The sequence below is a fragment of the Salvelinus sp. IW2-2015 genome, unplaced genomic scaffold (genome assembly GCF_002910315.2).
Source record: "Salvelinus sp. IW2-2015 unplaced genomic scaffold, ASM291031v2 Un_scaffold1877, whole genome shotgun sequence".
NCBI classification, from domain to species: Eukaryota; Metazoa; Chordata; class Actinopteri; order Salmoniformes; family Salmonidae; genus Salvelinus; species Salvelinus sp. IW2-2015.
In genome coordinates this window covers 33185-44531 of record NW_019943240.1, presented here as the reverse complement: position 1 = coordinate 44531, position 11347 = coordinate 33185, and the positions used below count along the sequence as shown (strand labels likewise).

At 38.7% G+C, this 11347-nt stretch overlaps 1 pseudogene; it reads left to right on the top strand.

Annotated features, from left to right (window-relative positions):
* LOC112072279 (perforin-1-like) overlaps positions 1-2765 on the top strand; it is a 60624-nt pseudogene extending 57859 nt beyond the window's left edge.
* The last annotated feature ends 8582 nt before the right edge of the window (positions 2766-11347 follow it).

The following is an 11347-nucleotide window of genomic DNA, read 5'->3' as shown; positions in this document are numbered from 1 at the left end:
AGTAGCCATATTACGTTTGTTTGTTAGTATTTTCTGTGATTATTTAGTTAGTTAGTAAATTAATAATTAAGCCAATTTGTGTTGGATGGATTCCATAGTAAGAGGCTGGGTTGTGGTAGATACCCAAGAATTTTACGACATTTGAAATGAGACTGACGAGAGGTAGAGAATAATTCATTAACCTTCATTGGTACTCATCCCGGATCCGGGAGCACCCCCCCCCCACTGAAGTAGCATAGCTAGCATAGCGTCACAAGTAAATTGTAGCATCTAAATATCATTAAATCACAAGTCCAAGACACCAAATGAAAGATACAGATCTTTGTGAATAAAGCCACCATTTCAGATTTTTAAAATGTTTTACAGGGAAGACAAAATATGTAAATCTATTAGCTAACCACGTTAGCAAAAGACACCAATTTTCTAACTCCATCAGTTTCTTTACTCCATCAGTGCTATCACCAATTCGGCCAAATAAAGATATTGATAAGTCACTACCAAGAAAAAACTCATCAAGATGACACTGATAAACATATTATTGTATAGGATAGGTTTTTGTTAGAAAATGTGCATATTTCAGGTATAAATCATAGTTTATACAATTGCACCCACCAATCAACACTCGACTAGAATAAATACAGAGAGCAACGTGTATTACCTAATTACTAATCATAAAACATTTCGTAAAATACACAGCTCACAGCAATGGAAAAGACACAGATCTTGTGAATTCAGACACTATTTCAGATGTTCTAAGTGTTTTACAGCGAACCACAATAAATCGCTATATTTAGCATACCACAGTGCAAACGTTACACAGCATTGATTCAAGCCAAAAGAGCATACGTAATCATCGCCAAAAATATTTATTTTTTTCACTAACTCTCTCAGAATTCTTCCGATGACACTCCTGTAACATCAAATTACAAACATACATATAGAGTTTGTTCGAAAATGTGCATATTAGCCACAAAAAAACGTGGTTATACAATAAGAGTAGTAGCAAAACTGTCCTGAAAAAGTCGTGCGTCATTTTTGAGAGTGATCTAGTTTAATCGATAAGTAATCATAAACTTGACAAAAAATACAGGGTTGACAGGAATCGAAAGACAAATTAGTTCTTAATGCAATCGCTGATTTACATTTCTAAAATTATCCTTACTGTGCAATCCAGGGTTCGCCAAGGCGAAGCTATACCATACCAAAAAAAATGGCGGAATAAGCGTGTAACATTTTTCTACAGAACAACGATTTATCATCATAAATAGTTCTTACTTTGAGCTGTTCTTCCATCAGATTCTTGGGCAATGTATCCTTTCTTGGGTCTAATCTTCTTTTGGCCGAAACATGTCCTCTTGTCCGTCGAAATGCCCACTAACGTTCGACCGGGACACCGAAACGTGCCCGGTGCTTCAGAGTGCATCACAAATAAATTCCTCAAAATCGCACTAAACGGATATAAATTGCTATAAAACGGTTTAAATTAACTACCTTGTGATGTTTTTAACACCTATGACGAGTAAAAACATGACCGGGGATATTTTACTGGCTAAACCAAGGCTTGGAAAGAGGCCAGTCCAAAGTCCWTTCTGCGTTGGGGCGCAGGGTCCAAAGGATAGGTACTTCCGGTCTTTTGTCATTTATAGAGGCCCTGATTGCGCAATCGACTCCATTCAAATTGTCACCACTTACTGACATCTAGTGGAAGACGTAGGCAGTGCTTGAATCCTGATAGGAATTACAGGGACTTTAAAACTGACCTGGGACCAGAGGCCAAGATTTTTGAAATCTCACTCCATATCAGGAAAAGTGCTGTAGAATGACTTCTGTTCCACTCAGAGACATAATTCAAACGGCTATAGAAACTAGAGTGTTTTCTATCCAATAATAACAATAATATGCATATTGTACAAGCAAGAATTGAGCACTAGGCAGTTTAATCTATAGAGCAAATTATGCTAATGCGAAACAGCACCCCCTGTATTCTCAAGAGGTTTTAATTAGAAGACTAATTGATCAGATATTAAAATATCTAATCAATTAAAAATATCTATTAAAATTATAACTTTGTAATCTGAACATTTTCTGTGGTGCCCCGACTTCCTAGTTAATTAAGTTCACATGATTAGTTTAATCACATAATAATAATTACACATATAGAATTGATTCGATAAAATAACAGTCTTCACATTTGATGATTCTAAATACATGACACTTGCTAACATGGGCTAGTAGGTTAAGATATGTACATATACATGAGGCACTTCAAGGCTATTTTATTCTATTAATTTCTATTGTTATCGGCCAGAGATTCCAAAGAGTTTGAACTTTGGAGAATAAAACCCAGAAGTTTGACGTAACCTGTTGAACGTTGTTTGTTATGTGATTCTATTACCTCAGGTGTATATCTTTATTGGAGATTCTTGTCACAGGATGCAGAAATAAAACTTAAAATCGGGATCTTAGGTTATATGTTATATGTTAATGAATATGTTAACATTTTGTTCAAAATACAAAGGAGGCTGTCCAGGATTACATGAAGGAGAGCGCCCTCCCAGAGAGCACCGGGGAACTGTCCTGTGGGGATCTTTACTCTAATCTGGACTCAAACTGCTGCCTCAGGAAGGTCTCGCAGGGAAGACTGGTGGTGACGGTGGTCAGAGCCTGGGAACTTTATGGAGACATCAAGGATAGCGGGAGAAACTGAAGGGTATGTGATGTTACTGCACAATTTCAGTCCTCTGCAGAGATGGAGTGGAGGCTAAACACAAGTAAACAGTTTCCACCCATCTATCGAGCAACAAGTTTATTGCAGTTTTACCAAAGTTAATTTAAATAATGAGGGCCATAACTGCTTTTTAAATAGAAATTCCTGATGCAGGTTATCATTTTTGTTCATTCATCTTATTCTGGAGACAACTCTGCAGACTGGTCACGAACTGGCACCGCCATAAAGTCATCAAATCTGATTTTAACCCTAACTTAACCACACTGTGCCTAACCCTAACCTTAACCACACTGCTAAACCTAATGCTAACCCTAACCTTAACCACACTGCTAAACCTAATGCCTAACCCTAACCTTAACCACACTGCTAACCTAATACCTAACCCTAACCTTAACCACACCGCTAAACCTAACGCCTAACCCACCTTAACCACATCGCAAACCTAATGCCTAACCCTAACCTTAACCACACCGCCTAAACCTAATGCCTAACCCTGACCTTAACCACACTGTGCCTAACCCTAACCCTAACCACACTGCTAAACCTAATACCTAACCCTAACCTTAACCACACCGCTAAACCAATGCCTAACCCTAACCTTAACCACACTGTGCCTAACCCTAACGTTAACCACACTGCAACCTAATGCCTAACCCTAACCACACTGCTAAACCTAATACCTAACCCTAACCTTAACCACACCGCTAAACCTAATGCCTAACCCTACCCTAACCTTAACCACACCGCTAACCTAATGCCTACCCTAACCTTAACCACACTGTGCCTAACCCTAACCCTAACCTTAACCACACGCTAAACCTAATGCCAACCCTAACCACACTGCTAAACCTAATGCCTAACCCTAACCTTAACCACCACTGTGCTAGCCTAACCCCCTAACCTTAACCACACCGCTAAACCTAATGCCTTAACCTAACCTTAACCACATCGCTAAACCTAATGCCTAACCCTAACCTTAACTTCTTATGGCTGCAGGGGCAGTATTGAGTAACTTGGAAAAAGGTGCCCATTTCAAACGGCCTCGTACTCAATTCTTGCTCGTACAATATGCATATTATTATTACTATTGGATAGAAAACACTCTCCAGTTTCTAAAACCGTTAGAATTATTTATCTGAGTGAAACAGAACTCATTCTGCAGCCCACTTCCTATCAGGAAGTGAGATTTCTGAAATGAGGTCTCTGTTCTAGGGCTTGCCTATAAATGGGCATGATACGTATGACTATACGTGCACGTCATACACCTTCCCCTAGATGTCAAGAGGAAGTGAGAGGAGAAATGAGTTGATTATCTTGGTCTGAGGTGGAATAAATCCTCTTGGAATGATGTGTCCGCCATTTCCTGTTTTTTGGAAAGCGCGAAGATGAACCTGGAATTGCCTTCTGGAAAGCTGTCGTTATAGGCGAATACTATCTCCGGCTTTGATTTTATTTGATACATGTTACAATATCATCGTAAAGTATGTTTTTTCAATATAGTTTTATTAGATTATTATTATTATATTAGATTATATTAATAATCTAATATTAAGATATTAGATTATTAGATTAATAATTTATTCGGGACGTTAGGCGTGTTGCGTTGTTTGACTTTGTTCACGAAGGAGAGCTTAGCACCACTTGGCCAGTGTGCTTGCTAATTCAAGAGGGAAAGAGGTCGTTCTAAATCCAAACAACGACGGTTCTGGACAAAAGGACCCCTTGTACAACATTCTGATGGAAGATCACCAAAAGTAGGACCGATTTTGGGATGCTATTTCATATATCTGTCGAACTGTGCTATCGCTACCGTTTACCTTGAATCAATGTTGTTGTGTGTTAGCTTTTGTAGTAAGCTAATATAACGCTATATTGTGTTTTCGCTGTAAAACACTTAAAAAAATCGGAAATATTGGCTGTATTCACAAGATCTTTGTCTTTCATTTGCTATACACCATATATTTTTCAGAAATGTTTTATGATGAGTATTAGGTATTTGACGTTGGTGTCTGTAATTACTCTGGCTGCTTCGGTGCTATTTCTGACTGTAGCTGTGATGGTAGCAGCAATGTAAAACTGATTTATACCTCAAATATGCACATTTTTCGAACAAAACATATTTATTGTGTAACATGTTATAGGACTGTCATCCGATGAAGTTGTTTCTTGGTTAGATCTTGGTTAGTTAGGTTGGCTTTGTGCATGCTACCTGTGCTGTGAAAAATGTCTGTCCTTTTTCTTTTCCTTATTTGGTGGTGAGCTAACATGAATATACGTGGTGTTTTCGCTGTAAAGCATTTTAAAAATCGGACATGTTGGCTGGATTCACAAGATGTTTATCTTTCAAATGTTGTATTGGARTTGTTAATGTGTGAAAGTTAAATATTTCTAAAAAATATATTTTGAATTTCGCGCCCTGCACTTGAGCTGGATGTTGTCATAAGTGTACCGGCGTCGGGCTGCAGCCTGAAGAAGTTAACCACACTGTGCCTAGCCCTAACCTTAACCACACTGCTAAACCTAATGCCTAACCCTAACCTTAAATTAAGAGCAAAAAGACAATTTTTGTTTTTATGAAATTTTACAATATAGCCAATTTTGACTTTGCTAGCGGAAATCACTCAGTACGGGCCTCAAGGACATGACTCATCCCAATAATAAACCTGCCTCCCTGATCATGGTTGCAGTCAATGTCATGGCGACGTTAGTTACCATAGCTCTAGCATAGAAGAAATACGTCATCAGGTCTAAAGGTCACGTTAGTTTGTCCCTTTCACTAGGTTGTAGTAATGACAGTTTCAGCCACTTTCACTAGGTTGCAGTAATGACAGTTTCAGCCACTTTCACTAGGTTGTAGTAATGACAGTTTCCAGCACTTGCAACTAGGTGTGTATGACAGTTTAGTCCCTTCACTAGGTTGTAGTATGACAGTTTTCAGCCCTTGTTCACTAGGTTGAGTAATGACAGTTTCAGCCACTTTCACTAGGTTGTAAGTAATGACAGTTTCAGCATGCCACTTCACTTTGGTTGGTAGTAGAATGACGAGTTCGTCCCTGTTCACTAGGTTGTAGTAATGACAGTTTCGCCCTGTTCGACTAGTTGTAGTAATGACAGTCAGCCCTTTCACTAGGTGTAGATAATGAACAGTTCAGTCCACTTTCACTATTGTAGTAAGACGTTTCAGCCTTTCACTAGGATTGTAAGTAATGACAGTTTAGCCCTTTCACTAGTTGTATGTAATCGACAGTTTCTGTCCACTTTCAACTTAGTTTGTTAATGACATTTCAGCCCACTTTCACCTAGGTTGTAGTAATGAACAGTTCAGGGTCCCCCTTTTTCAACTAGTTGTAGTAATGAAGTTTCAAAGCCCCTTTCACTAGGGTTAGTAGTAATGACAGTTTCAGGCCCCTTTCACTAGGTGTAGAAATGAGAGTTTCAGCCACTTTCACTAGGTTGTAGTAATGACAGTTTAGCCCCTTTCACTAGGTTGTAGTAATGACAGTTTTCAGTCCTTCACTAGGTTGTAGTAATGACAGTTTCAGCCCCTTTCACTAGGTTGTAGTGAATGAAAGTTGTCCTTTTCATAAGTGTAGTAAATGACAGTTTGTCCTTTCATAAAGTTGTATTAATGAAGTTGTCAGCCACTGTCCTAGATGTAGTAAGCCAGTTTAGACCTTTCACTAGGTGGTAGTAATTGGTTCAAGCCACTTTCACTGGTTGTAGTAATGACAGTTTCAGCCACTTTCACTAGGTTGTAGTAATGACAGTTTCAGCCCCTTTCACTAGGTTGTAGTAATGACAGTTTCAGCTACATAAAGATGCACTCCAGGATCTTAAGCACAACACATTTGTAACATATAGTTCAATTAGATTTGTAACATATCATACAAAATGGATGAGGTAGTACACAATTTGATGACATAGTACACAATTTGATGACATAGTACACAATTTGATGACATAGTACACAATTTGATGATGTTGTACACAATTTGATGACGTAGTACACAATTTGATGACCTAGTACACAATTTGACGTAGTACATCATTTTATGACGCAGTACAGAAAAAACGGAGACCACTTTTTGCTCGTGAGCGCCACTTTCAAAACTAATGGCTGAAATTAAACGAAAGATTGAAAGCGCATCTTTAGACATTGTCTCACATCCAGGTTTTCCCGTTAACTTGCTAAACCCCAAACCCTGGTTTACTTCATGAGGCGTTGTAACGGCAGATTTCCTCCTCTTCGTCTGAAGAGGAGGTGTAGCAGGGATCTGACCAAGACGCAGCGTAGTTAGTGTTCATCATGTTTAATAACGACAAAACCGTGAACACTACAAAATACAAAATAACAAATGTGGCAAAACCGAAACAGTCCTATCTGGTGCATAGACACAAAGACAGAAGACAACCACCCACAAAACCCCAACACAAAACAGGGTACCTAAATATGGTTCCCAATCAGAGACAATGACTAACACCTGCCTCTGATTGAGAACCATATCAGGCTAAACATAGAAACAGGAAAACTAGACACACAACATAGAATGCCCACTCAGCTCACGTCCTGACCAACACTAAAACAAAGAAAACATAAAAAGAACTATGGTCAGAACGTGATAGGTGTTCACGGCACTATTAGCCTGTTGAACATCTGGGTTTGAAAACTCTGTTGTTTTGGCAGATCTTTCTCAACAGTGTTTTCGGGGCAGATCTGGCTTTTGAAAGGTTGGGTGCAGCTAACTTTTTTCAACTGAAGTGCCTGGAGGCTGGAGCACAGAGCAYAACGTGCAGTTCGCTATCTGGAACCCCTTCCCATTTAGCACAACCCAAATACGTATTTTGAACCAAAAATATATATTTTCAACGTCTTTCGCTTATAGGTTTGAGTGTAACCACTGTGAAAATGTGAGATAAACAGCAAACTACTGTATACTAATCTTGATGCTGTCACGACTTCTGCCGGAGTCGGTCCCTCTTCTTGTTCGAGCGGCGTTCGGCGGTCGACGTCAGCATCACTATCCCGATGCCACTTTCATTTTCCATTTGTTTGTCTTTGTTTTTTACACACCTGGTTTCAATTCCCCATTACATGTTCATTATTTAACCCTCTGGTTCCCCATGTTTGGGTGCGTGTTTGTTTTATTGTAAGGCTGTATCTGACGGCTGGTATATTGTTACCGGTTTTGTTATTACCCCGTTTATTTCGTGGTACGGTATTTTTCCAGCACCATAGTATTGTGTTTATACTGGTGTTTTTTCTGTATTAAATACCTTGAGCATCTGACTCCTTTCACCAGTTACCCACAGCCTTGACAGATGCTCAAACAGCGTGATCATCTTCCGTTACAAGTCTTTTATTCCTTATAGAGTGCACTACACTCTTAACAAAAGGGTTCCAAACGGTTTATTCGGCTGACCATAGGAGAACCCTTTTGGTTCCATGTAGAATCCTCTGTGTAAAAGCTTCTATTTTAAACTCAAAAGATTTCTACCTGGAACCAAAAAGGGTTGTTCTAAGTGTTCTCCTGTGGGGACAGCCTAAAACCTTTTACATTCATTTAACATTCTAGATAGCACTTTTTATACACTATATAGGGATAGGGATCCATTTGGCATCACAAGCAATATGTACCAACTGGAGTACCCCCCTCCTCCTACTGGCACAGCTGATTCAGTTTCAAAAGCTAAATGATTAGTGACTAATTATTAATCAAGTGTGCAAGTTTAGGGTTAAAACATAAACGTGGACCTGGGGGGGAATAAGTTGAATAAGTGGGCTACAGATATAACGCGTGTGTCAAACACATTCCACGGAGGGAAGGAGACTTGACAGAAAAGAAGACAGAATGTTATCGTGATAAAAGTTCTTTCAACCTTTTCACCACATGTATCAAATCAAATCAAATAGAATCAAATTCAAATTTATTTTGTCACATACACATGGTTAGCAGATGTTAATGCGAGTGTAGCGAAATGCTTGTTGTTTCAGTTCTGACAATGCAGTAATAACCAATGAGTAATCTAACATAACAATTCCACAACTACTACTTATACACACAATTGTTAAAGTGATAAAGAATATGTACATAAAGATATATGAATGAGTGATGGTACAGAACGCATAGGCAAGGATGCAGTAGATGGTTATAGGTACAGTTATACATATGAGGATGAGTAATGCAGGGTATATGAACATAAAGTGGCATAGTTTAAAGTGGCTAGTGAACATGTATTACATAAAGATGGCAAGATGCAGTAGATGAATAGAGTAAGTATATACATATACATATGAGATGAGTAATGTGGTAGGTAAAATAATATTAAGTGGCATTGTACTCTTACAGCTAACCCCTCCCCTTTTTCAATTTTCGCCTGAAGACATACCAAATCTAACTGCCTCTAGCTCAGGCCCAGAGCAAGGTATTGCATATTCTTGGTACATTTGAAAGAAACACCTTAAGTTGTGTAAATGTGAATTGAATGTAGGAGAATTAACACAATAGATCTGGTTTAGAAATACAATGAAAAACCACTACGTTTTTTCTTTATAATTGTTGTATCATCTTTAAAATGAACAAGATAAACAGACATTCAGATATGAATATGGACAATTTCAGTGAAAAACATAAGAGGGCAACAGTACTGTGCAAAGTTTCAGAACGATAACTTCCCAAAATGAGTGTGCTACATGACATTTATCATGAAGTCACCCAGGTGTTCCACATCAAGTGCCCAAGTGTACGCAGTGGGCCAAATTGGTGAAGGTATACATTTTGAAATAAATAACTATATACAAAATACCAAAATGGTATTCTAACACACCCCCCCATAAAAATGTAGGAAAAAAAATGGGGGGGGGGGAAATTGGAAAATAAATTGGGGGAAAAAATGAAGGAAAAAAATATATACATTTACAAAATAACATTYGTAACTATTTACAGACTTTCAATATTTGGAAGACCCTTAGTCCTCTATCAAATCTATTTATATAGCCCTCAAGAGTAAATATGAACAGTTTACCTCTAGATGGCCCGGGAGGTGTGGAGCCAGGATGAACCAGCTTCAGAGGGGGATGGACACGTTGAGGATGGACACGTTGGCGGCAGACACACGCATCTCGACCATGCTCCCTCTAATCCATAATATGTAGACTGAGTTGAGGAAGCATGCACTGGAGGAACTATAGCCAATGTGTACTTTACACATTTCATTACATTTTTATATATTGCAAATAAAATGTAAAAACAATCACAATTAATATTTTTATATTATTAATTTCAAACAACGGCATTAGCATGAGAAGAACTTACCAGTCCAAAACAATGTCCTCTCCGTTCAAAAAATATGCTTCTATTTGAGTCATGGTCGCTAACTGAGTCGTCTTCCAAAAGCATATCTTTCTCACTTTCACGATCAATTTCCCCTATAATTTTGTCTACATTCGTATATCTAGTCTTAGATTTAGCTTTCCCTGACTTATTCGCCATGATGTTAGATATATAAACAACTGAAGAAGTTAGCGAAATAATGCAACAAGCTTGGCTCCTTCCAGTATGAATCTTCAGTGGTGAAAGACCGTCTTTACGCCTGACTATATGGGTTGGTCTTCCAACGCAGAACCATTACATATTGCCGTTTACCTCGGCTCATTGGCTATCTACCCAGCTAGATTTCAAGACGATCAGTGGTCATTGGGTTAAAATACAGTCAATCAACGAAACAGCGGTCATATAATTGGTGCACAATGAGGTCGTTACTTGTTGTCTTCCAATCGGTTTCTTTGGGTCAATACGTCCCGCGAAATGACCCATCAAGTTTGGTTGTGTTACAAACAAACCGTTGATTGCAAGGAAACCAAACATGACTGGATAAAGTCCGGTTTAGTCTGTGTATTTACGTCGAATGTTTCGTCAAATTGAAAGACACGAAATTCAACGAGATAAGCGTTCACAAAATGTTTCGTGTTAGGCTATAAAAATGGATTTAACCGAACAAAAGACCATTCATTGTGTAACAATGAGCCTTGGGATTGCAAACAGAGCAAAATCTTCAAAGGTAAACAATTTATTTCATTGCAATCTGTGATTTTGTTACGCCTGAGCTGGTGGAAAAAGTATTTTGGTATGGGACTCTGTGCTCAGATAATCGCATCGTATTATTTCGCAGTAAATCCTTTTTTAAGTTGGATTAGCAAGATTCTAGGCTTTTGAAGCATGTGAGACACTTGTATTTTCAGGAATGTTTAATATGACTATTTGTGTCGATCACCGTATGTTGTCGAATTTAAACCCGCATCCGGTATCCGTAGATCAGAGAAGTTAAAATGGCTAGTGATACATTTTTACATACATTTCAATCAATTCCCATTATTAAAGTGGATGGAGTTGAGTCAGTATGTTGGCAGCAGCAACTAAATGTTAGTGGTGGCTGTTTAACAGTCTGATGGCCTTGAGATAGAAGCTGTTTTTCAGTCTCTCGGTCCCTGCTTTGATGCACCTGTACTGACCTCGCCTTCTGGATGATAGCGGGGTGAACAGGCAGTGGCTCGGGTGGTTGTTGTCCTTGATGATCTTTATGGCCTTCCTGTGACATCGGGTGGTGTAGGTGTCCTGGAGG